Here is a 25,225-nt window from a genome sequence, read left to right as displayed (position 1 = left end):
AGGAAGGGAAAAGGAAGAAAAGAAAAGACTAAAGAACCTTCTTCCAAAGTGTCTGTTATTGTTTGGATCTTAAATGTCCACCATAGGCCGAGGGAATGAAAGTTCCCAATGTAATAATGTTCAGTGGTTGTACTTTGGAAAGTGACTGATCCCTGGGCCATCCCTTTTCTCTGCTCTGCTCTCTGCTTTTTCACCGTTATGAGGTAAGCAACTCTGGTTACCATGGTGTTCTGCCTCCTTGGTGTAGAGACAACACAACCACTCCACCATGGACTGGAGTCTCTAAAATAAATTAATCCTTCCCCTTTAGGTGGATTCCCCTCGCCCCACGGGTATTTACCACAAGAAGTTGAGCAACACGCTTTCTCAGTCTTCTGATAGCCTCTCACCCTCCACACCCCAAACCTCCCCCAAGAACCCCCAAACTCCTCACCCAGGACAGTGTTCTCAGGAGACTCATTTGCCCAAGTAAAGGGAACTGCTTGACTTCACTTTCCTTGTGAACTTAAACTCACCTTTCTTAATCAAGTCTTCCTCCTCTTCCTCCTTTTCTTCCTCTTCCTTTTCTAGTCCCTGCTTCTCTCATTCAAGGACATCTAACAAAATAAAACAAAAAACACTTAGCTTAAAATGCACATTGAGATCTAATCCATATTCTACACCATAATCAGGAAACTGGTTCTTTCCCTTAGGCTCTAAAGTGGAGCAGTTTCCATTTACCCTTCAGTATTCGGGCTTGAGCAGCAGGATATTATCCCAATCCAAAGGCCTTGAACCCTCAAATTAGCACATTCACTACACAATATGATTCATCCCTAAAAACATTCCCATCTGACACTAATGAACTGTCCACACATGACTGTGAGGTAAGTGTGAATGATGTGGTCATTGCCAGAGTGTGGGGAATTGGAGCTGGGGAGCTCACAGGTTATGCTAAAGTCATTATGGATGCTGGCAGGGGGAATTCTGTTATCATCCAGGAATCTGACTCACCTTCTCTGCCCATTCTAGAATTTACCCCCGTTTTGTCCACTTCTTCCTCACTGAACTTTGTTGAAGGTGCAGGCAGAGTCCAGCAGAGAGGAGCATTTCAATGAAAGACCATGTTCAACTTCACATGTGTTATTTCTACACTAACTCAGCATCAGGTCACTATCCCAGATCATCTCCAGGAAGATTTGTAACTGGATAGCGTTTGTCCTGTCCTGTAGAAACAAGGCTGGGAGTGACATATCTTCACCCAGATCACTCTCGGATATTCAGAGCCTGGTGTGCAGGCAGCCTTGGGGCCCAGTGTCACTGGACACTAATACTGTAAACCACTCAAAGTAGCAACACAGTGGCAGAGCCCTCTTCACACACCTGATCGGGGCCCTGCTCTACAGCACAATCTTGTCTCTAGAAAATAGAACTGGGGTAGGCTATTGCCCAGAGAGAAGCAAGCATCAAGCCCCAAGGCCGTGTCTTCCCCCCCACACCCTCTGGTTGATTCCTCATCACCTTCTACCTGCTCCAAGTTCCAAACCTTTTCTTTATCACTGTTTCCTTCCCTATTCTCTAGAGCAGAGAAACTCTTCCTACTCACGATTCCTTCTGCCTGAGAAACTCTTACGAATTCCCAGGTACATAAAATAGATATACAAATCTAACCCTGACTCAAGACAATTCAGAACAAAATTTTATTGAAAGCAACTCTTTGACATGTATATGATCTTGTCATTTAAGATGAAAGTACCTTTGTATATGAATGAGATGGATAAAGTTGGTTATTTTTTTAAGTATTTATTTATTATGTACACAGTATTGTGTCTGCATGTATCCCTGCAGGCCAGAAGAGGGCACCAGATCTCATTACTGATGGTTGTGAGCCATCACATGGTTGCTGGGAATTGAACTCAAGACCTCTGGAAGAGCAGCCAGTGCTCTTAACCTCTGAGCCATCTCTCTAGTCCCCATAAAGTTGGTTATTTTTCATGACGAATTAAATGTTGGGCTGGTGAGATAGCCTGCTGGCTAAAGGTGCCTGCTGCCAAGACTTATGACCCGAGTTCAATCCCCAGAACATACATGATAGAAGAGAGCAATTTTCTGACCTCTATATAAGTGTCATGCCATGTGCGTGCCTCTCCACACAAAATAAATATCAAAAGAAACTCTTAAAGGGATTAAAAACTTTTAAAGTGAGTAAATTGTGGCTGAATATTTGATTCTGCAGGACACAGAGAGATCCTCTACACTCTCCAGAGCTGACTGATATTGATTTTCTACTAGTCAATGCTGAGATGCCATTTTACATTAATATGCTGTACAAAATACAGAAGTAACATTTATGGCTATTTGAGAAATTGCTGGAAATTCTATTCTCATTCCAAGCCAAAATGCATTTCACAATGTTTTTATGATGCTCACGTCAGGAACACAATTTACAAGTCTTAAAACCAAATGTCCTAACAAACAGAACACAAACACACACTAATATGGTACTTACATGCTGAGAAATGATGGTAGAAAGATATTAAAATTCCTGTTTCCATAATTAAAACATGTTTTTAATAAGATCAGAAAACTGGGTTGACAGTAAAAAAACACTGCAATTCATAGTTTAACACAGTCTCAATATGAACTGATTGTTCCAACAGGCAGTACTTACTGATATCATGTAGGGAGTAGGCATGCAGAGTACAAAGAATGCTTGCTGTATATTCAGAACCAAGGTGCCAGTGAAGCAGCATGGTGCAACACAGATGAGCAACACAGAAATACCTTGGATGAGTTATGTATTTGATCTTCAACTAACCTGAGGTTCTTGTACCTTCAAAAGTCTTCACTCACTCTTGCCAAAGTTTTCAGGACTCAACATACTATTGCCTACTTCTTACACATACAGGTTAAGAAGTTGTTCAGTCATTCCATCCAAACACAAAAGAATATACCTTCTTTTCAGCTCTAAAACTGACCACATACTTGGCAATATAGCAAAGCTCAACAGATATAAAAAAAATGAAATAACCCCATTGTATCTTATTGGACCACTATACTTTAAAGTTAGAATCAACAGAAACACAAATTGAACAATGTGTAATTGTACCATTCCTGGGTCAAGGAAGAAATAAAAAAAAAAGAAATTAAAGATTTCCTAGAATTTAATGAGGATGAAGAGACAACATACCCAAACTTATGGGACACTTTGAAAGCAGTGCTAAGAAGAAAGTTCAAAGCACTGAGTGCTCACATGAAGAAACTGAAGAATAGTCACAAAAGAGAATTAACAGCACAACTGAAAACTCTAGAACAAAAAGAAGCAAGCTCACCCCTGAGGAGTAGACTCCAGGAAATTATCAAATTGGGGGCTGAAATCAATAAAGTAGAAACAAAGAATCAGTGTAACAAAGAGTTGGTCCTTCCAGAAAATCAACAAGATAGACAAACCTTTATCCAAACTAACCAAAAGGCAGAGAGAAAAACATACAAATTAACAGAATTAGGATGAAAAGGGAGATATAACAACGGACACTGAGGAAATCCAGAGAATCAGCAGGTCATACTTTGAAAAACTGTACTCACAAAATTCAAAATTTTAAAGGAAATGGACAATTTTCTGAATAGATATCACTTACCAAATTAAATCAAGAACAGATAAGCAATTTAAATAGACCAATAACCTCTAATGAAACAGAAGCAGTCATCAAAAATCTCTCAACTGAAAAAAATCCCAGGGCCAGATGGTTTCACTACAGAGTTCTGCCAGAAATTCAAAGAAGAGCTAATACCAATACTCCTCAAAGTGTTCCACACAATAGAAGCAAAGGATCATTGCCAAACTCTCTTTAGGAGGCTACAACTACCTTTGTACCCAAGTCACACAAAGACAATGACTAAGAAAGAGAACTACAGACCAATATCCCTAATGAACATTGATGCAAAACTACTCAATAAAACACATCAAATCCAAGAACTCATGAGAAAAATCATCCACCATGATCAAGTAGGCTTCATCCCAGGGATGCAGGAATGGTTCGACATACAAAAATCCACCAAAGTAATCCACCACATAAGCCACATGATCATCTCACTAGATGCTGAAAAAGCCTTTGACAAAACCCAACACCCCTTCATGATAAAGGTCTTGGAGAGATCAGGGATAACAGAAGCATACCTAAACATAATAAAAGCAATATACAGTAAACAAACAGCCAACATCAACTTAAATGGAGAGAAACTCAACATGATTCCTCTACAATCAAGAACAAGACAAGGCTGTCCACTTTCTCCATACCTTTTCAATATTGTACTTGAACTTCTAGCTAGAGCAATAAAACAACAAAAGGAGATCAAGGGGATACAAATTGGAAAGGAAGAAGATAAACGTCCACTATTTGCAGATGATATGATAGTTTACATAAGCCGAAAAACTCTACCAGAGAACTCCTATATCTGATAAACACCTTCAGCAAAGTGGCAGGATACAAGATTAACTGAAGAAAAAAAAAAGACCAAACACAGTAGCCCTACTATATACAGATGATAAACAAATTGAGAAAGAAATAAGAGAAACATCACCCTTTACAATTGCCACAAACAACATAAAGTATCTAGGGGCAATGCTAACCAAACAAGTGAAAGACCTGTATTTCAAGAACTTTGAGTCTTTAAAATAAAGAAATTAAAGAAGATACCAGAAAATGGAAAGATATCCCATGTTCTTGGATCAGTAGGATCAACATATTAAAAATGGCAATCTTGCCAAAAGCAATCTGCAGATTGAATACAATCCCCATCAAAATACCAGCACAATTCTTCACAGACCTTGAAAGAACAATAATCAACTTTATATAGAAAAACAAAAGACCCAGGATACCCAAAAACAACCCTGTATAACAAAGGAACTTCTGGAGGCATTATTATCCCTGACTTCAAGCTCTATTATAGAGCTATATTCCTGAAAACAGCTTGGTATTACCAAAAATAAACAGGTCAAACAATGGAATTGAATTTAAAACCCTGATATTAACCAACATACCTACGAACACCTGGTTTTTGACAAAGAAGCTAAAATTATACAATGGAAAAAAAGAAAGCATCTTCAACAAATGGTGATGGCATAACTATATGCTGGCATCCATATCTATCACCATGCACAAAACTTAAGTCCAAATGGATCAAAGACCTTGACATAAATACAGCTACAATGAACCTGTTAGAAGAGAAAAAGGGAGGTACCCTTGAACGAATTGGTACAGGAGACCACTTCCTGAACATACCACCAATAGCAAAGACACTGAGATTGGCAATTAATAAATTGGACCCCCTAAAACTGAGAAGCTTCTGTAAGGCAAAGGATACAGTCAACAAGACAAAAAGGCAACACACAGAATGGGAAAAGATATTCACCAATCCCACATCTGACAGAGGGCTGATTTGCAAAATATACAAAGAACTCAAGAAGCTAGTCACCAAAACACCAAATAATCCAATTAAAAAGTGGGGTACAGAACTAAATAGAGAATTCTCAATAGGGGAATCTAAAATGGCTGAAAGACACTTAAGAAAGTGCTCAACATTCTCAGCCATCAGGGAAATGCAAATTAAAAACACTCTGAGATACCATCTTGCTCATATCACACTGGCCAAAATAAAAAACACCAAGGACAGTTTATGCTGGAGAGGATGTGGAGAAAGGGGAAAAACTCCTCCACTGCTGGTGGGAGTGCAAACACATACAGCCACTTTGGAAATCAGTGTCACGGTTCCTCAGGAAAATGGGAATCAGTCTACTCAAGACACAGCAATTCCACTCTTAGACATATACCCAAAGGATACACATTCATACAACAAGAACATTTATTTGTTCAACTATGTTCAAAGAAGAATTATTTATAATAGCCAGAACCTGGAACCAACCTACATGCCCCTCAACTGAAGAGTGGATAAGGAAAATGTGGTACATTTACACATTGGAGTACTATTCAGCAGAAAAACAAACAAGCAAAACAACGAAATCTTGAAATTCGCAGGCAAATGTATAGAACTAGAAACCATGCTGAGTGAGGTAACTCAGTCACAAAAAGACAAACATGGTATGTATTCACTCGTATGAGGATTGTAGACTTAGAGCAAAGGATTACCAGCCTACAATCCACACTGCCAGAGAAACTAGGAAACAAGGAGGAACTTAAGAGAGACATACATGGTCCCCTGGAGAATGGGAAAAGGACAAGATCTCTTGAGAAAAATTGGGAGCATGGTAGAGGGGAGAGGGAGTTTGTAGAAAGAGAAAGGGGAAGAGGAGGGGAGAGGAGGACATGAGGGAGCAGGAAGATTGAGTCAGGGGAAGAATAGAGGAGAGCAAGAAAAGAGATACCATAATAGAGGGAGCCATTATAGATTTAAAGAGAAATCTGGCACTAGGGAAATGTACAGAGATATACAAGGATAACCCCAACTAAGAATCTAAGCAATAGTGGAGAGACTACCTTAAATGCCCTTCCCCAATAATGAGATTAATGACTACCTTATATGCCATCCTACAGCCTTCATCCAGTAGCTGATAGAAGCAGAAGCAGACACCCCCAGGTAAACACTGAACTGAACTCCTGGAATCCAGTATCAGAAAGAGAGGAGTGATGAACAAAGGGGTCAAGACGAGGCTAGAGAAACCCACAGAAACAGCTGACTTGAACAAAGGGTAGCTCATGGACTCCCAGACTGATAGCTGGGAAACCAGCATAGGACCAACCCAGACCCCCTGAACATGGGTGTCAGTTAGGAGTTCTGGGTAGTCTATGGGGCCTCTTGTAGTGCATCAGTATTTATCCCTAGTGTACAAACAGAATTTGAAAGCCCATTCCACACGGAGGGATACTCTCTTAGCCTAGACACATGGGGGAGGGCCTAGGCCCTGCTCCAAATGATGTGACAGACTTGAAGATCCCCGCTGGAAGGCCTCAACATCCCTGGGGAGCAGAAAAGGGATGGGATAGGGAGTCAGTGGAGGGCAGGGGAAGAGGGGAGGGAGAGAACTGGGATTGACATGTAAAACAGGATTGTTTCTAATTTAAATTTAAAAAAGAGAGAAGGAAAAAAGGAAGCTGTTCACTGCAGTGTGTTTTTACTGGTCCTTTCCTTTGGAGCACACTCTGATATACACCAGCTCCTATTCCTACACTGTCACTTTCTACATTAGCAGCTCAAGGGAGCTGTTTGTAAGTCACATATCTGCCACCTTTATACAGCATCCATTGAGTAGAGCCTTGCCATTTCATTTAAGGAGTAGTCGTAATAACCATTAAAAATGCTCTAACATTTCAATAATTCAGATGGTGCAATACTATAATTAGAGAGACATACAGGACAAAATACAAAGTCTAGGAATAAACTCAAATATACTGGGAAGGTAAGACAGACTTTAAGAAGTTAAGTTGTGATGGCAGAATGGATGGAAAAAAATAAAATTTGATCCATACCCCATGTTACACACAAAATCCAAAGCTATGAAATTTCAGAAGAAAATGTAAACACTACATGGAATCAATTGATCTTGAGGAATTCTTACCACAATGATGTTATTATGAGTATGCTCTTTTAAAAGTCCTTATATGTTATTAACATATATTGACATACTTATGAAAAAAATCATACAATGTCTGGAATTTGTATGATTCTCAATATGAGCAGGCCGATAGATAAGATTGGGTAATATTTCAAACTACTAAAACTGGATGGTGGACACTCGTGATTCTGGTGATCTGGCTGTTTAGGAGATGAGAGGCCAGGACCACAGTTCCATCCTCAATATCCATATAAAAATTGCCAGGCACGGCAGTAAAAGCTTATAATTCTAGTGCAGAGGAAGCAGAGGCGGGAGGGTCCCTGGAGCTCACTAGCCAGGCACCCTGGCCTGCTCAGTGAGATTCAGACCAATGGCAGAGCTTGTTTCAAAAGGAGGTAGACAGCCTTTCTGTCCTCTGGCTTTCAAACAGCCCTGCACCTGTATACACACATACATTAAGAAAAAATCCATGCCTCATCCAATGTTGGTGGAGGAGTGGGTGCCTTGTCTCACTGCAGTGCTATATACCATGGATGACTGAGATCCAAGGGATGCCCACCTGCATCTGAAGAGAAACAGTGGAGGAGAAGCAGATAGCAGTGGGGGGCCGGGGAGATTGGGAAGAGGGAAGGGAGGGAAAACTTTGGTTAGCATTTAAAGACAAGAAAATAAAATTTAGAAGAAAAAAATCCAAACAGTGGATAATGGAAACTAGCATTTTTATTTCGTTTTAGCTTTGGAGTGCACTGCTTGACAGCGGGTGTACGGGAAACCAGCAATTTGGCATCCTCATTTCTCTCTGCAAAGTCGGTTGGTAACCTTCCCTGATGATTTGGTGAAAGCCATTCGCAGCCGTGTGAAATGGAAACATTTGGTATGCAGGCAGGGTGAGATGCTGCTGGGAAGTGTCACCTTCTTTCTGAACAGGACAGCGAGCCCACAGCGGTGCACTGTGGCTGACTCAGCGTCAGGTCCCTCTTTGCGACAGACTGGTAGGTGCTGCCATTCATCTCCAACATCCATTTCTGTCCAGTTCCCACTCCAAGCCCTGTCATGTCTAGAAGGGCTCATCCAAAATGTGTATAAAAGATAATTGTTACACACTGTAAGACTGGAAGCATAATTGCCATGAATGGTATCTAATCCACACAAGATAATTAAACTATCACATTATATGGGCAAATGGAAAACAAGTGTCTTATACATTCATTGGCCTGTGTTGTTTCAAAATCCTAAAAGCGTGGGGGAATGTAGGTATTCCCAAGTGAATATATAAAGAATAGATGAAGTCCTGAGCTGAATGTGGATTATGGACAAGGATCAATCCCTCAGACCTGTGTGGGAATCGGCAAAGCATTCCTCTGGTTCGACTATAGGTGTTCAATGGACTGGTGAATGCAAAAATTAGCAAGTGCAGCTTCCTCCTCCCAGAGACACGAAATACTGAGATGCAACTGCGGTGGTGGGAACCTATCTAGCTTGTTAACAGAAACCTCCCGTCAAAGCCAGCCATCCCATACTTCTCCTGCTGCAAATCCCAAACCACTGGTTGTCTCCATCACAGTGAGCACAGCTCATCCAATCCACGCTTCCGTGTGTGTTTGTCCTTTCTTCATCCCTCCATCACCCCAGTCAGGTTGTCCGGACGAAGCCATGCTCGTCACGGCATAAAAGAGTGATTTATTTGGGGCTCCTTGACATATTAGAAGTAGCTCAAGGTCTCCTCTGTCTGTATTTGAGGTTCTGAGGTTTACTTTTGCAGGAAAGAGGAGGAGGCTTGAAATCCCTCACCTGGACCATAAGCAAAAAGACTGCGTATCTAAAACTTGCCCTAAAGGAGAAGATGCAGTGCTCCTCTAGACACAAGTAGAAGGGGTGAAAAGATCTCTTTTGAGCTTAGTGTTTGAGTTAGATATGTTTCCATTATCTCCATTATTTCTCAGCATGGGCACATGACTTTAGACAAGTTACTGTGCTTCAGTTTCCCCCTTACAAAAATGGCATAATAATAAAAACAACGACTGATAGTAATAATAAGTAAATAAATAATGAATTAGCTCATTCATTTGAGAGTGAGTTGTTTTTCCCCCAAGCACTTAGAATCATGTCTAGGAGACTGGAAGATCTCAGTAAATGCTAGAACCTCACACACAGCATCTTGGAAGTGACTATGTTCAAGACTGTCAGGAGCCAGTCATCCAGGATTAGCTCCAGAAAGTTTGGGAATGCCTCCACCGTCACCGTTTTTCTTAGGCTAATTAACTGTGGTACAGAATGGAAATTACCGAATTTCATAACTTTATCAGTGTTGAGTGATTTACACAATCCTGAAGTCAGGAGGTCCCAGAACTGCATTGCTTTCTTTGGCAAATCTGTAGGTCTTCCTGCAAAGGCAGAATTTGCTCCTCACACCTTGTCTGAGTACTGACTTAGGGCTCAGATGAGGTAGAGAATGGTGCAAAGGTTTGGAGAAAGGAAGAACAGAAGCAAGGAAAGTCAACAGCTGCCCACAGCTGCTCACAGAGGCTCAAGGGAGACTTGGGTGGGGTCTGCTCACAGATCTGCAGCGAGTGCATAGTTCCGGGTAACTGTTAGGCTCCAGAACTAGCCTCTATTCTCTACCATGCATGGAGTATGAAACTCATGGCCCACAATGAATGAGAGAAAGCAGTGACTGTAGGCAGTCATTCCGGTGTGAGCCCATCACCCTCCTTCTGGAAGGACACAGCCACGGGACAAGACATCCTTACATCATCTGCTCCTAGGGAAGAAAGTGGTACCAATGTCTGTGCCCCAGTGGGAAAGGAACAGTAGTGGTTTCTATGCTAAAGGTTTGGAAGTTCTACCTCTGCCTGCTGCAAACAACCACTTCTGCTTACCCCATTTGAAATGGACATTTTAGTTCATGTCATAAAACAATCTAATTCATGCCTGTAGGTGCTCTACGCACGTTTATTCAGATTTTAAGCCATATGGAACAGATGGTTACTGTGTGCCAGACACCATTGTGTTCACAGCTGGGACATCTCCTCCTAAAACAGAGTGCCTCCCCTCCGCAACTCTTACTTTGCAACTCGGGCAGAGTAACTCCCTTTTAAAGCTAGCATTTATGGAGGGCTTGTTTGGGTCAGGCACCCAACACAATCAATTCTTATAATTCTCAGCACAGTGAGGTGGGGACCGTTACTATCCCTCCTTCACAGATGAGTAGTCTGAAGTTCAAAGAGAGGACTGCAACTTGGCCAAGGTTTCAGAGCTACTGAGTCATGGAGAGAATTTGAATCCTGGTGTCAGGAGCACACCCCTCCATTTTAATTCACCCGTGCCACCGCTTTCAAATTCCTTCCTCTAGTCTGCTGTGAAGAAGCAGTTTGGTTTGCAATGGCCTGTTCTGTGTTTTTCTTTGTTTGTTTAATGCGATTCCATCATCTTTTGTACAATACCTTTTAGCATCTAGACAATGGGAATTTAAAAACAATTGTGCCAAGTCGTGGGGCTGTGGCCCAGCAGGCTAAGAAATGGGCCATTTGCACATAAATATTTAAACATATGCACAGCATTCCACTTAGTGCATTATTCACATTCTGGGCTTATATAAAAAAGGTTTCCAGAACTTTCCAGCTGCTTCCTTCTGTGATCTCAGTGAGTCTCATCCAAACAGGCCTCAAAGGAACCATTTTTCAAATCAGCCACTTTATACTGGCACCTGGTCACTGATGTCATTGTCTTTTTCTCTGTCAACCTCACACTGGCAAAGGAAGAGAATCAATTTGAATTCCCACTTCCCAATGTCTTCCCTTTGCAGCCCACACCCCCACCCCAAGCTTGGCATTCTGAGTCCCCCTAAACTCTAAACAAAATCATAGTTGAGAGAAGTGAGAATGGTTAAGCAAAGACTTTCCGGGTGGGGTCCTGGAGTCACTGGTTGTTTTGATCAGCAATATGTCCCCAGGCCACAGGAGGCCCGGGAGATGGCAACCATGTCTGCCGTTTACCAAGTGCCTACTCTGGGCTTTACACTTCTGTTACTCTCCTTGATGGTTTCTGTAATCAACTCACTGAAGGGTGGTAAGGGTTGGGAGGGCTCGCAGTTAACTTCAGAATCCCTTAGAAGCCCATACGGTAGTTCCAGGGCAAATCACCAGCTCCTTCAGTGGGAGTAAGAAAAGCGTGGAAGTAGACTCGACCTGCCACAGTGAGGCCTCTTTACCCCCAAAGTGTCTCATCCCAGCAATGGGCCTGGCGTGGGACAAAGCTCCAAATGTTTGTGGAATGAAGAAATGAGGAGTGAAAGCAAAGTCACATTTTCTTCTAAGGAGGAATTAGCAGAACAAATGCATACACTGGGACACCCATTCCATCCACTGTGCTCCAGTGAGGCCTGACAAAGACCATGGAGTACACTAAGCCACAAGACCACTGCTCCATAAGATACTGAGGCGATGCTTAGCTGGTTTCTCACCATTAATTCGAGACCGTAAAAGTTTGCAAAAGTACTAAACTGATGATGTCAAAGCAGGCAAACAACAGCCACAGCAACCACTGTCAACCAATAATCGCACTAGTTATGAAATCCATCAAGAAGAATCCCAGAGGCTTGGAAATTTAATCCCGTAATGAGGCATGAAATGTGCAGTAGGCAGCAGGATAAAAAACAGGGCAATGCTCAGTGTTAGCACGCTACACCCCTTAGCAAGAGGCTGCATGGAAGAAGGCTGGGAGTTGTTTCAAGTTCCTGAAGGGGTTTCAGCTCTCTGGCCCCCTGGGAAGAGGGCTGGAGGTCTGCAGCATGTGCCTTGAACTGTTGAGACCCTAGGTTATAACCCTGGTACTGAGAAGGAAAGGGTCAGGTCTAAGAAAACAGTCAGGTTCTGCAGATCTTTGGTGGTCACACACTGATGATGCCATGTGTCTTAGGATTTCTATTGCTGAAGCATTTAACTAGGGCTCGTTTACATTCAGACGTTTAATTCATTACTGTCATGGCAGGAAACATGGCGGCACACGTGTAGGAGAGGTAGCTGAGAAGAGTTCTACATCCAGACAGGCAGGCAGCAGGAAGTAGGGGGAGAAAGAGCGAGAGCGAGCGGGGGTGTGGGGGATGAGGAGTGGGGGGGGGGGAGGGCTGGCTTGAGCATTTGAAATCCCAAACCCACCTCCAGTGACACACTTCCTTCAACAAAGCCACACCTCCTAATTGTGTCACTCCCTGGTGACCAAGCTGTCAAATCTATGAGCCTTAGGAGGGCAGTCATATTCAAAACGCCAAACTATGTTTGGTATTGGCTTCCTGTTGTATGAGTTATTATACTGTACGTTAGATTCAAAGTGTCGAGTTTTGACATCATCCATCTAAGTTTATCTTTAGGGTTTTTATTGGTGAAAAAAAAAGCATTAATTGAATATGCTTTATAAAAGTAAAACAAATACCCAGCTGGGCAGTGGTGGCGCACGCCTTTAATCCCAGCACTTGGGAGGCAGAGGCAGGCGGATCTCTGTGAGTTCGAGGCCAGCCTGGTCTACAGAGTGAGTTTCAGGACAACCTCCAAAACAATACAGAGAAACCCTGTCTCAGAAAACAAACAAACAAAAAAAGTAAAATACCCAAGCACAATACATTTAAGTGTGTGTATATATAATACATAGTCATACAGACATATACTGCTTCCTCTTTTATGCATTTATCCTTTTAATTTTTAAAAACTTTACATTTACTTGTGTGTGTGTGTGTGTGCGCGCGCGCGCGCGTGCACCCATGCATACACTACAACACATATGTGTGAGGCTTGCTGGCAAGCACTTTTACCTGCTGAGACATTTTCCTCTTTTATTCATTTAATAAACATTCCTGAACGCTCACTGTATACCATACAGTATATAGTATGTACTATAGAGAACTAGAAATGAAACTTTAGGTTAGATATGGTTCCTGCCTTTAACTGATCTGAGCACAGTGACAAAGGTCATGTACACAAGAGTCTGCTACCGGGTCAATGAAGTGTGGCTACCTCCACTGCACAGAGTCTTCTAAAACCTCTGGAGTAGGTAGGGAATCATTTGACAATGCTGTACTCAGGCAGGAATAGTCCCCAAAATGAGAACATCTGCAAAGAACACATCCATACGCGTTACAGGCTGGCCAAGGAGAGGAACGCACATGTCCATGGTCATGAACTAAGGGGAAGAATGGATGGGAGAAGAGCATAGACACAAGATTAGAGGACAAAAACAGGGAAAGAATGACAGTGAAACTTGGCTGTGTGCTACAGGGATAAAGGAAGGGTTTGACAAGAACTTTAAATTACCTTGAGAAAAGTCAGGAGTTGAGTTTTGGTCTTCCGGGACGGCCATGATCAGAACTGACCCAAAGAAAGGCATCAGGGGGCTGGAATCCAGTGCAGGTAGCACTGCACAGAACCCACATTCAGCTTCTCTGCTCATCTGAGGTGGCCAAGCAAGTGTGAAGTTAAGAGGCCACCTAGGACGGGGATTAGGAGAGGGAAAGGCGAACTATGTGCCTCACAGCCACCCGAGACTGGCTGACCTAAAGCTTGTTAGGAACCCTGTCTCCAGGACTCCGCATGAAGTAGGGTGAAATTGTGCATTCATACAGCTCAGTTGGATATAGCTTCCAGTCCACAACACCCTAACAGTGTCTGGGAGATGGGGGTCTCTGCAGAGTTCTGCGGGGGAAGGGGTTCTGAACAAGTCCATTCCTCTTGGCCCCTTAATTTCACTGAGGTAAAACTGAGGTAATATCACTAGGATATTTCACTTGAGTCAGGGGTTCAACAGCTTAAATCGTTTGCAAACCTAAGGATTTAATCCAGTCTCAGTCACATACGAAGGAAAAGGCAGACAGACGGGTGCAAGGCCTAGTCCAGGAGCCATAGGGCAAATGAGACTAGTTGATGGTCCTTTTGGACATTAATTGGGCAAATAAGAATCATTTCATGAAGTCTGAAACCCCGGGGACAGTTTCCTTCCCCTGTGTCCCCATTCTGCATCTCCAGCAGAAAGTCTCTAGACAGATAGGTAGATGCAAAGACAGCTGTCCTTCACCCTCACCAGGAAGGCCCCTGGGCAGGAGGGAGAAGCATCAAGCTAAGCCTCCTACTGCAAATAAATCAAGGCTGCTTTTAAGAAGAAGAGGGTTTAGTTAGCCATTTCTCACATGTATTCGCTTTTCAACTCTTGCTTTTTTTTTTTCTTCAGTGTTCTCTTGTACACTAAAACCAATGACAAAATACAAAGTCACCCAGACCACCACCACCAAAAACCATCTTAAAGAAGGCTGCACGTGCTTGGGAAAGACTAAGAGGTGAGGCAGGGGTAGGATCCTGCTGTTACTAAAGAATTACTCCCCAAAGTGCCTGGAAATGAGGAATCATTAAACGTAGCCGGTTTTTCATGTACAGCAGCATATATGAAGGTTCCAGCCAGAACACCACCCGCTGAATCAGGAAGTTTAGGGAGAGAAAAAAAAAAAAAAGGCCAGAAAGCCCCTAGTAAATCTGTCTTTGTGTATTCTGATCATAAACAGGAGTTTCCCTCACTTTTTATGCAGAGCCTGCCTGTCACCGTAGCTGTGTTTATCATTTCAGACAAAGCATCTCGAGGAAGCCAAAGCATCCTTCTTTCCTGACGGAGCACACTGATTAAATCTTCTGGAGTAAAGTTAGGCAAACCAGAAGCTGCCTCCTCGCCAGACTTCCCAGTGCACATATCTCCTCTTTTCTCATTGTCAGGGAAAATAAATAAAGGTGATAAAATTTTGTAGCAAGTTTCTGCTGAAGATACAGCTGTTTGTGTCTGAGCTCACACTGGAAATTTTCCTACCAGCTTGGTGAATTATCCAGTAACAAAAAGAATCTTGAAGCCAATGAAGTGTTCTCTGTTAATGCGGGAAAGCTAGAGAAAACCAGGCCCTGTGGGAGTTGACAGTGTGGAAGAGCTGTACCCCAGCAAGGTAGCACACCCCCCTTCAGGGTAGGATGTGGGGGACTGAGGCTTAGCTTGCAATTTTGCTGGCGGTGGCAAGAGACTGGAAGATTCCGGAATTGGCAGCCCTCTGCAAACTGATTAATGCCTACATCTCCAGAATGTATGGTTTAAAAAAATAACAAATCAGGAGCTGGCCTACCCTGCTAACAGAAATATATCCCAGTTAGAAATCCGGAGAAACAATTACCCCGATGGCATATGTGCTGATCTGAGCATTAGAGCTTGTCTTTTTAATCTTCCCTGTTAGGAATATAAAATCTGCTTAATAAATCACACAGCTCTCTAGACTTCACAAGGAATTCGCCGACATAAAAGACCCAGATTTTACCACAGTTTTCTGCACTGCCAGCTAGCTGTTAGAGCTACTGAAATGCAAAGACTTGGTCTGAGAGGTAAAATACCCACATCACTGCAGAGATTTCTGACTTCCGTCCAAGACCCACAATTGCGGGGGGAAAACGTCAGCCTCCCAACACCTGGCAACTCAATCCACAGACTGGGCTCTTCCATTCTTTCCAAATACTAGTGCTTAAGTATCACCGTGGGGAGGAAATTGGGACTCCCAGCATGCACATCTATCCTCGGCTTACCACGGTCAGTGAGTCTTACATCACTGTGTATAGCCTGGGGCTTTTTCCTCACTCCCAAACTTGGAAAACTGCTAATTATCTCCACAAAGAAACAATATGTAATCTCACGACCACCACAGTGGCCACACATGAATGGAATGGGCAGATGGACACGTTCATGGTTCACCTAATACAGAGAAGCAATTCCACCAGGCGAGCTCTAAAGACCGCACTTTGGCTTTCTAAGGAAGGTGGGAGCATGCTTTGTGCAGGCTGGTCCAGCCTTTGATGGATTTACTGAGAAGAGCTACTGGCTAGAGTGAGCACAGGAACAGACCCTGGCTGAGAAAGAAGAGTGACAGGCTTCCGGGAGCCCACAGAACAGTCATCAGGCTGAGATCGTGTTGACATTGTATTAGGACTAGGAAGAAAGGCATTTCTGATGTTTAACGGAAAATAACATTTCAAACACAGGGTGAGCTAGCAGCCAGTGTCGGTCTAGAACTGCTGGGGAGGAAGTTCTCTAATTCTGACCTGCTGTCTGTGAACGGGCAGGGCTGGGTCACAGCTCAGTCTCCCAGCAGGGGTGGCAAAATGAAAGAAACTTACTTTTGCTTAATTTTGCACTGACTTCAAGGTGTTGTCCTTGAAAGGAAGAGTTTTTTCTTAAAGATGAAAAATTAATATTAAAGTCCTAACATTAATGGAGGAAGCGAAGCCTGAGGATTAAATACCCAGCCTTAGTGAACACAACAGGTGCCTATAAGGATAAATGTGTTCTGGATTTAAGCAGAGTGTGGAATGTCTTGTTCAGATCCTGAACTTAGGATTGACCATCACTAAGGAATTCGCCTCTACCATCAGTACAACGATCCTTGCGCTCTAAGTCTCTGGTGAGAAGGAAGTTAAAAGACAGTGAGGTTGAAAAGAGAAAACGACAGTGTTTTTGCACAATGCCTGGTATATAGTAAGCACTCGACAAATGCTAGCTTTCCTCCGAGGTTTTCACTCTCAATTGTAGGGACACTCTGGCAGCAAGTAGTTAGTTCAGGCTGTGTAAGAAGATGACCCCGTCTGAGTTCTTTGTTATACATGGCAGATTCAGCTGAGCCACCCTCAGCCCTAGGACCAGCCTCTGCACAGCCCCTGCGGAATAATGAAGTGCTGGCAGGCATGCAATCTGCTCACAGAGCATGCACCATCTCCCCCCATCCTTGCAGATCACATGGCAAAGCATCCTGTGTTTTACTGCCCCTGGTAACTGACATTCATTTTCCTTGTAAAAAGCAACACTCCTTCTCCAAAGACACAAAGGGAGTGGGGAACAGACAGCAGGAAATGGCCAGATGGAATAAGACCTTGGGCAACCAAAAACAATAAACCTCTCTGGCTAGTGCCAGGACACAAGAAGCAGAATCCTAGGCATCTTTGTGAGTTAGCACCTTGGCCACCTGGATACCCAGCTGGTAGGACCATTGTTCCATCAATGAAAAAACAATGAGAAGTGTTTCCTGCCACAGAAGAGAAGTAGTTGGGAAAGTGGTTGAAGACAGTGGCAATGGGTGACCACATTTGTTCTCTTGCTGTGACACTGGTCAGACTCACTCAGCTTACAGGTTTTGAGGCCATTTCTCTCCAGACCAGGGCTGAGAATTCCACCTGCAACTAAGGAACACGCTGTGCCTCTGGTAGTAACTGAAACACCATATTTCAGGCTCTACAAAACCCACATGCAGCTGGTATGATCCACTTCAAATCTGCACAGACAACTCACCCAGGTTGAAAGCCACAAGACATTCAAGGTAAAGATGGCTGGATGTCACCTGTTAGTGGTGAGTGGTGGTGTAATGAGGAAGGTATTTTCTAAATAAATGCATTTACTACAGATTTAAATCCTAAATTCCTCTCTAATTTCAAAGTGTGTTACATGAGCATCCTACATGCTTGCAAGGTGTTTTTATAGTCATTGTATCATTGCTTTCTGTTCAACCTATGGGTTGGATGTCATGTCAGGATGTAAGTGACCACCAGACAGGTCCTGGGATCTGCCCATAAACCCCTATTACCTGAACTACATCACTAAAGTGGTAAACCAGACATAGTTTGGAGGTTTATAGATAGTTGAGAAAGGGACAAGAAGGTTGGCAGGTAATGTGACCAAGAACAAGACTCAAGTCACAGGTTCAGGTCAAGACTGGAATCCAGGTTTCAGGCATCTGACCAAAGAAGGCTTCATTCCTTTCTTCAAATACCTCTTTTCCCTTTCCCAAGACTAATAACTGAGTCTTTACTCTGTAATGAACAGTGCTACCATTTCTGCCTTGACCTTTGAGATGGCTAGGCAGCTGCATGTTCACACATAGATTTACTAGGCATTATATTTTCTATAGTATTTCTAAAACTCTATCTGTATTATATAACCCATACAAATACATGCTTATATATATTACTAATGCAGTATTATGATTATAAATCTTTTCTTTTCTCTTGACTATAATGTTTTGAAGGCAAGCACCATGTCTTATGTACTGAGTACAATGCATGATACTGAAGATTCTCTAACCAATATTTTTTCTGGATTAATAAATAAAAGTGCATATTAAGAAGTGGTTGGTTTTTGAACAAACACAAAAGGAAAACGAGATTAATGAGACATAAGAGAGTATATTAAGGTAAAATGTTTCTTGACAAATTGCCTTTCCATCACCACATAGTTCCAAGTTTTTCGCAGGACCAGGATTTTAACAGGGCATTTATATCTTTGGGGAAAGAGTGCCAAATTGTAAGCTGCCAAGAAATGTTTTCTTAACAGACAAGCCTCAACACTAACTTCTCAACACAAATTGTAAAGCCTTGTCTAAATAATATTCTGTTTAACATCTTTATAGACTACTTGAGTAATGATAAGAAGTCTTCTTATCAACCAAGTGATGCATCGAGCCAGGAAGGGCAACCAGTGTTGCACACAGGAATCAAGATCTAAAAGAAAGGTTTGGCATTAAGATGGATTCAACACCAGGATAAATGTAAAGTTCTACACTTTCTTCAAATAATAAACAAGTAAGCACAGAATGGCCAAGGCATCACTAGACAGGAATTCATTTAGATGAACATTATAACTAATTGGCAAACAACATATCCTTTTAACATTCATCAACAGTGTTGTTTCACAGAGAACCTGATGCACAAGTGAGCCTCATCGTTAGATTAGAGCATCTCCATTAAGGGCCATTGTTCTCATGAGTATCTCAGGTATCTAGAGGAATGGGACGGATTGCACACACACACACACACACACACACACACACACACACACACACACACACACACACACACAGGAACCATCTTCAAGATGGAGACCTGGGAATCTGCTTGTGTCATTCAAAGGCTTGGCAGCCCATGGCTGGTGGTGTAAATCCCAGTCTGAGCCTGAATACCCTTAACACAAGGGTCACCAAGGCTAGAAGATAATGTCTCATCTCAGCCAAGCAGAGGGAGGACAATTCCAGTTTTCTATTACCTTCCATTTTACTCAGACCTTTAATGGAAGGGATAGTTCTCATCTTGGAGAGGGACAGTCACCAAATTACAAACACTCTCACAGTCAAACTCAGAAGTAATGTTTGATCAGCTACCCAAGAATCCAAGACCATTTAGATCTGATCTAGAGATCTGAGAAGCCAGATATCCAAACCATACTATTGAATCTGATAGATGACATGCCACATCAACTCAGCCTTGAGATCCTAAAAGACAAAAGTCTCCTTCACAAATCAGTACCTGTGTTCAGGATCTGTTTCTGGTTTCTGACAGCTGGTCTGAGGGAAAGGCCTGCTGTTGGAAGCTTAATATAAGGAGGCATATGTTAAATGAGGCAGAGGTGAGCTGAGAAAACAAACAGAAGGAACAATGAGGGTAGGAGCTGTGAAGAGGGGGGCTTTGAGGACATGCAATTCAGAACCCAAAGGGGCAACTACTGCTGTAGACACCCATAAATCATTGGATCTCATTACAGATCCCAGAAAAGAAACCACACAGAGAATCCTAGCAGTGGGCATTTTATTCATCCCAAACTTAAGAAAACCTACTTATTAGAACTCTAAAGAATGGAAAGCCGAACTGGTTGCACACAGCTTTAATCCGAGTACTCGTGAGGCAGAGGCAGGAGGATCTCTGTGAGTTCGAGGTCAGCAAGGTCTACAGAGTGAGTTCCAGGACAGCCAGACTGTTTCACAGAGAAACCCTGTCTCCAAAAGCAAGAAGAAGAAAAAAGAGTGGACCACTGAACTGAAAATGCTTTTTGGAGCTTCAAGAATTCCTCTGCCATCCATGTGTTACCGCAAACATGGGGCCTTTCTTAACTCCCTTTTCCCGTCTTCCCCAGCTCTCAGCCACCATGTTCACAAATGAAAACAAAGCAAAACAGATTTTTAAATGCTGGGAGTACAGAACCAAGAAGAAAAAGATCATGTTAGACACAACAACACATAAGGAATGAAGCAAGCAGAATTCCTATCTGTGAGTTATAAAAACTGAAAGGCAAGGGGAGTTTCATAGACCCAGAAAGTGATGAAATGAAGAGAAAGACATCAGGTCTACCCAAAAGGTAATAAAATATTTTATTTGTCTTCTGGTTGTGAAAAAGAAAATAAATCATTAAAATGGCTGTCAGAATACCCCAAGGATAAGGGCATCGAATAGGACTCAGCTATAAATGTTGTAAGAGTAATAAAAGAGTTGGTTTTGTTTCCTTAGCATTTTTCTGGACCTAGCCCTCCCATTTCAACACTGGAATCACAGGCAGCAGTAAAAATGAACCCACTGCAGGGCACACATTATTGTCTCCCAGGCTGGCCTGACTCAAGATCTCCAGGGTGGCTGTTTCTGCAGTGACCCAATTCTTATTCACTGACCCTGTAGGACAGGCCGCCAATCACTGGGCCTTCTGGATTACAACATCCTCTATTTCCACAGCTACTAATGACTCCATCATACTTTCTATAAAACATTTATTTTTTTTCCTAGTCTTTGGAATTGAAGATGGAGACAGACTTCTGCCCCAAGGTGCTCATTCTACTGTCTAAAGGGCCTTGGATTAATTCCGCTGTTGTTTAGTGATGTATTTCAAGTGCCTGGAGGTAGAGAAGGGTGACAGGGTAGCTGTTATAATAGCAACTGTGGGTTTTATTTAAACCCAAGGAGGATTAGGTAAGAATTTGCAGAAGAGGTAGGATTTCCATTATCCCACAAGCTCACATTCAGCATCCTCCTTGAATATAGTCTTTATGCTTGAAACACTAAGCTGTCCTGCAGACACATAATGGCTCAACCGAGTCTCCAATACAGCTAGGCTTCTCTAGTCTGTGATGACTTTAAGAATTTCCAAATGAACTGAGCTTTGAAATGAACTGAACACACATGCCAATCAATATTGATCTCTATAACTATAAAGATATCCAAACTAGATGTATGACAGTTTCATCTCAATTTTTTCCATGTGAAATATATATAGGAAAGCCCAAGGATAGCACAGAGCAGGGACATGACAGAAGACAGGTGACATTTAGAAAATAGAAATTACTTTTGCTGCCTGTCAGTAGTACTCCACTATGGTGGCACATGACAAGTGTGACAGGGCTGTCAACATTGGCACAAACCTTAAGGGGGTTTCCCAAGATCCCCACTGGCTTCTCTGGTCAGTGTACAGCAGTAATAAGAGCACAGATAAAAGATTTCCCCCCCATCCCTGCCAGCACCTTCCATGCTGACAGTGCACCTGTGTTCTTGGGAGCAACCCCAGGCAGGTTAGAGAGACCAATTGTCCCTTGTGGTTGTACACTGGCCATTCACATGGCCACTTTTGACAACCCTAGCCAATATACTTTCTCAAATAAACAAACGGCTGAAGACTGGATCATCTCAGGAATATCTTTCCAAGATGAGCCACAGCTCCATATTCCAGACACATATGCAATTTATAGTATTCAACAGGAACTTTGGCTCTTACATGCCCATTGTCTGAATATTCCTATTCAGTGGAAACCCATATTGCGTCCTGGATGACTCAGGGGAATGGTAATGAGGAGATGAGTAATGTTCTCTTGAAGTCACTCGTTAGGATAAGAGCAGTTGTTCATTACCTGACAGGACAGGTTTCTCAGGCCGGCCAAGAACAGAACAAATAAATCAATGTCACTTTCCTCTCTAACATCTTAAACCCTCTGTATTTAAAATTTGCAGCTCAGCTCACAATTCAAAGGAAGCTTTTGCAGAGCTCTCCTTGGGGCTCGAGTGATAACAGAGATGGACAGGAGATAGGAGAGACGCAGCCGAGGGAACATTTATCGCACCGGTGGAGAGACAGTCCGTAAGGACACACTCTGACTTTCCGCACTCTCTCACTGCCTCTGTTATTTCAGGAATCCTTTGTACAAAGCTAACACAATGACTTATTGAAACTGAGTAAACATAAGAGAAAATAAAAGCCTCAAGCCTGGCAGTTCAGTTTTACGACTTGGCAACTGCGAATGAGCTTTGGAGTCAGAAGAGCAGGTCAGGGAATGCCTTGGAGATTTCCTGATGCCTTGGGTCTCCTCACTCCCACAGTTTTCCCCATGGCATTATTCTAATTTCTTATTAGAAATTATTTTTAGAAGTAGAAATTATTCTTTGGGGGAAATAAATTGAACTGCCGTTTAATTGCAAAGCAAGGGTTCCTCAGGGGCTGACAAAACTCGACATGTTACCTCCCATTACTATAGGGTGGGCAACACCTGACAGACACAGTGGGTGACACTGATGGTTCTCTGTGTGTGTCTCTAAGGTTCCAAATTAAACTTTAGGAAAGGAGGGCTAGCCACCGGTGGGCGCTTTGCCACAGGTCCCCTACCCGTCGTCAAATAGACCCACCCTTCATCCCTCTCTGGTGGTGCTGTGTTGGGAGAGCACAAAGGCCCTCTGCTGAGGAGTAACAGCGTCTCCTCTTTTTAGAGAACAGAGTGAGAAGAGAACAGAGCTAATAATTAGACCAAGTTCAGTGTGTTTGAGTTAACTGTGGAGAGCGATCATAATGAGAACAGGCAGCTCAAGCATAGGCTTGTCATGCTTACATGAGAAACTTCCGTCTCTATTTCAGACTCCCTGTGGACAGATGTCAAGAGCAGCTTAAGGTTACGTTTAGCATGCTGTGCTTTGGTTGGACTCTTGGTGACAACCTTTGAAGAGAGGGGCTCTGAGGATGGTAAGCAGGTGGCTAAAATGGCTGTGGTGGGCCAGAGCCTGACGGATGGCTGATGTATGGATGGGTTGGCTTGCATTCTAACCTCTCAGAGCCCTCCCCAGCTTAGGGATCCATGCCAAGCCCCAGCCTTAAGCAAAGTTCTCTGCTCTTTTCTTCTCTAATACCCTTTCTGTTTATTATTGTGCAATGGCTTTGACTTGGTTGGGGGGGGAGACTCCAAAAACTCCAAAGTACTCTTTTCCTACAACCTTGGTCATACAATCAACAAGGAAGGGGACTAATTAAACACGGCAATCCTAGGGTGAGTCATGCTGCAGTGACATCAAGGAAAAGCTGTGCCTGGAGCATCCTCTATGGGGATTAGACTAGTAAAGCCCCTTCAGAAGGCATGAGGACTTTTTCATGTCTCCAATGGGCCATACTGTGGTGAACCACAATTTTCTAAGCCTACTAAAGCATGCCTGTTCATTCACTGGCCCAGGAGGCTGGGAGGTGTCTCACCTACCTGCCCTCCACATACATACCCACGTACCACATACATGCCCACTCACATCCTTCTCCTCAGCAACACGTCTTAGACACATTTCTGTCACTCACCTTACTTAACAAGAGCCTCGTCCTCCCCAGAACCAGCAGTGTTAGCAAACACCAAAGGCAAAAGCATGAATCAACAGGGAACTCTGAAGCACAGCTGAGCCAGACACAGAGACTGCCACTAGCCAAACCGGAGGAAGCTAATGCGGTTCAGGAAGCAGTTAGGTTTATAGCACGAGCAGAACAGCCCCAGAGGCCCTAAAGAAGACCTCTGGCCTGTGGTCTGTCTTGGGCTATTCTGTCTCACTTAGTGGCTCAGCAACGGCAGCTTTAAAACACAGTCTGGAAGTGGCAGCTTTAAGTTCTGTGGTGACGACGTGCCTGGCCGCTTTCAGTGTCTAACACTGGGGACACACTGCTCCAGTTGATTTGGAAAGGGGAGGAAAAGAGAAGCAAGCATCCACGAGGAAGGAGTGCTTAATGCAGGAAAGGATTATCTACTCAGAAGATTAGCTAAAGGGAAAGATGAGGGTGGCAGAGTTTCCACTGGTGGGAGGAACATGTCTCTAGGATTTCGTGTGTGACAATCAAGGGATCTGTCTGTCCTCCGGAGCGGTTCCTGGTGGGAGACAGAGAGGTAATGGAAGGGATGAGCAGTAAACAGTATGTTCCTCCGAAGATCTTGCCTGTGCTGTCTTTTTTCGTGTGGGGGCTGTGCATGTCCATTTGCCTGTCTTCCAGTATATCCTAGTTTGAAAGGCTTGGTGTAGAAACATGGAAGTTCTGACGTATGCAGAGGTTATACCAAGTTCCTTCCAGCCACAGGCGCCAGTCACTGACACTAGCCCAAGTCAACCAGGACAGCAGCAAAAGACTAAGCAGTCAAAACATCACAGATGCATCTGAGGGGGATAGAAGCCAGGCTGGTAAAGTGACTTACATTGAGCCTTGGATTGTTGGTCTCGCCCCAAACTCTGGTGCTACAGGCCAAGTGAGAAATGACCACTGAGCCATAAGTCTGATCCTGGCTGCCAAGAATGTGGCTGGGTGTCAGGTGCTAGGATACGTACAATGGTCACTTTTAAGGCTGCAAAGATGACCTCAGAAATGGTAGATATGCTATTTTTCTACATTAAACCACCTCTACTATCTGGAGAATTAATTTTTATGAGTAATATGTTAAAAGGGGCTATGGGCATCCTTCTTTGTCCCCAGGACAGTCCTTAAACAAAAGGCTAAGTAAGCACATTTCTTTTTAGGTTAAATCTAAGGATCATAGACTAACATTAAGAGACTACTTGAAAGCCAATTGGGGTTGTCCTTAAACAT

General features: G+C 43.1%; 1 protein-coding gene across 15 annotated transcripts in view; it reads right to left on the bottom strand.

Annotated features, from left to right (window-relative positions):
- Nucleotides 1-25,225, bottom strand: part of Lypd6b (LY6/PLAUR domain containing 6B) — a 169,329-nt gene that overhangs the window by 23,969 nt on the left and 120,135 nt on the right. For 14 of the 15 annotated variants that reach the window (XM_040745318.1, XM_040745324.1, XM_040745330.1 and 11 more), the window contains one exon: nucleotides 516-596. The gene's annotated coding sequence lies outside the window, so the exon portion shown is untranslated. Of the gene's footprint in view, nucleotides 1-515; nucleotides 597-993; nucleotides 1,187-25,225 lie in introns of those variants that run through there. The other variant, XM_021226552.2, reaches the window with a different exon arrangement.

The sequence above is a fragment of the Mesocricetus auratus genome, unplaced genomic scaffold (assembly GCF_017639785.1).
Source record: "Mesocricetus auratus isolate SY011 unplaced genomic scaffold, BCM_Maur_2.0 Super-Scaffold_100004, whole genome shotgun sequence".
In the NCBI taxonomy this organism is placed as follows: domain Eukaryota; kingdom Metazoa; phylum Chordata; class Mammalia; order Rodentia; family Cricetidae; genus Mesocricetus; species Mesocricetus auratus.
This window is presented reverse-complemented; position numbering and strand designations above follow the sequence as displayed.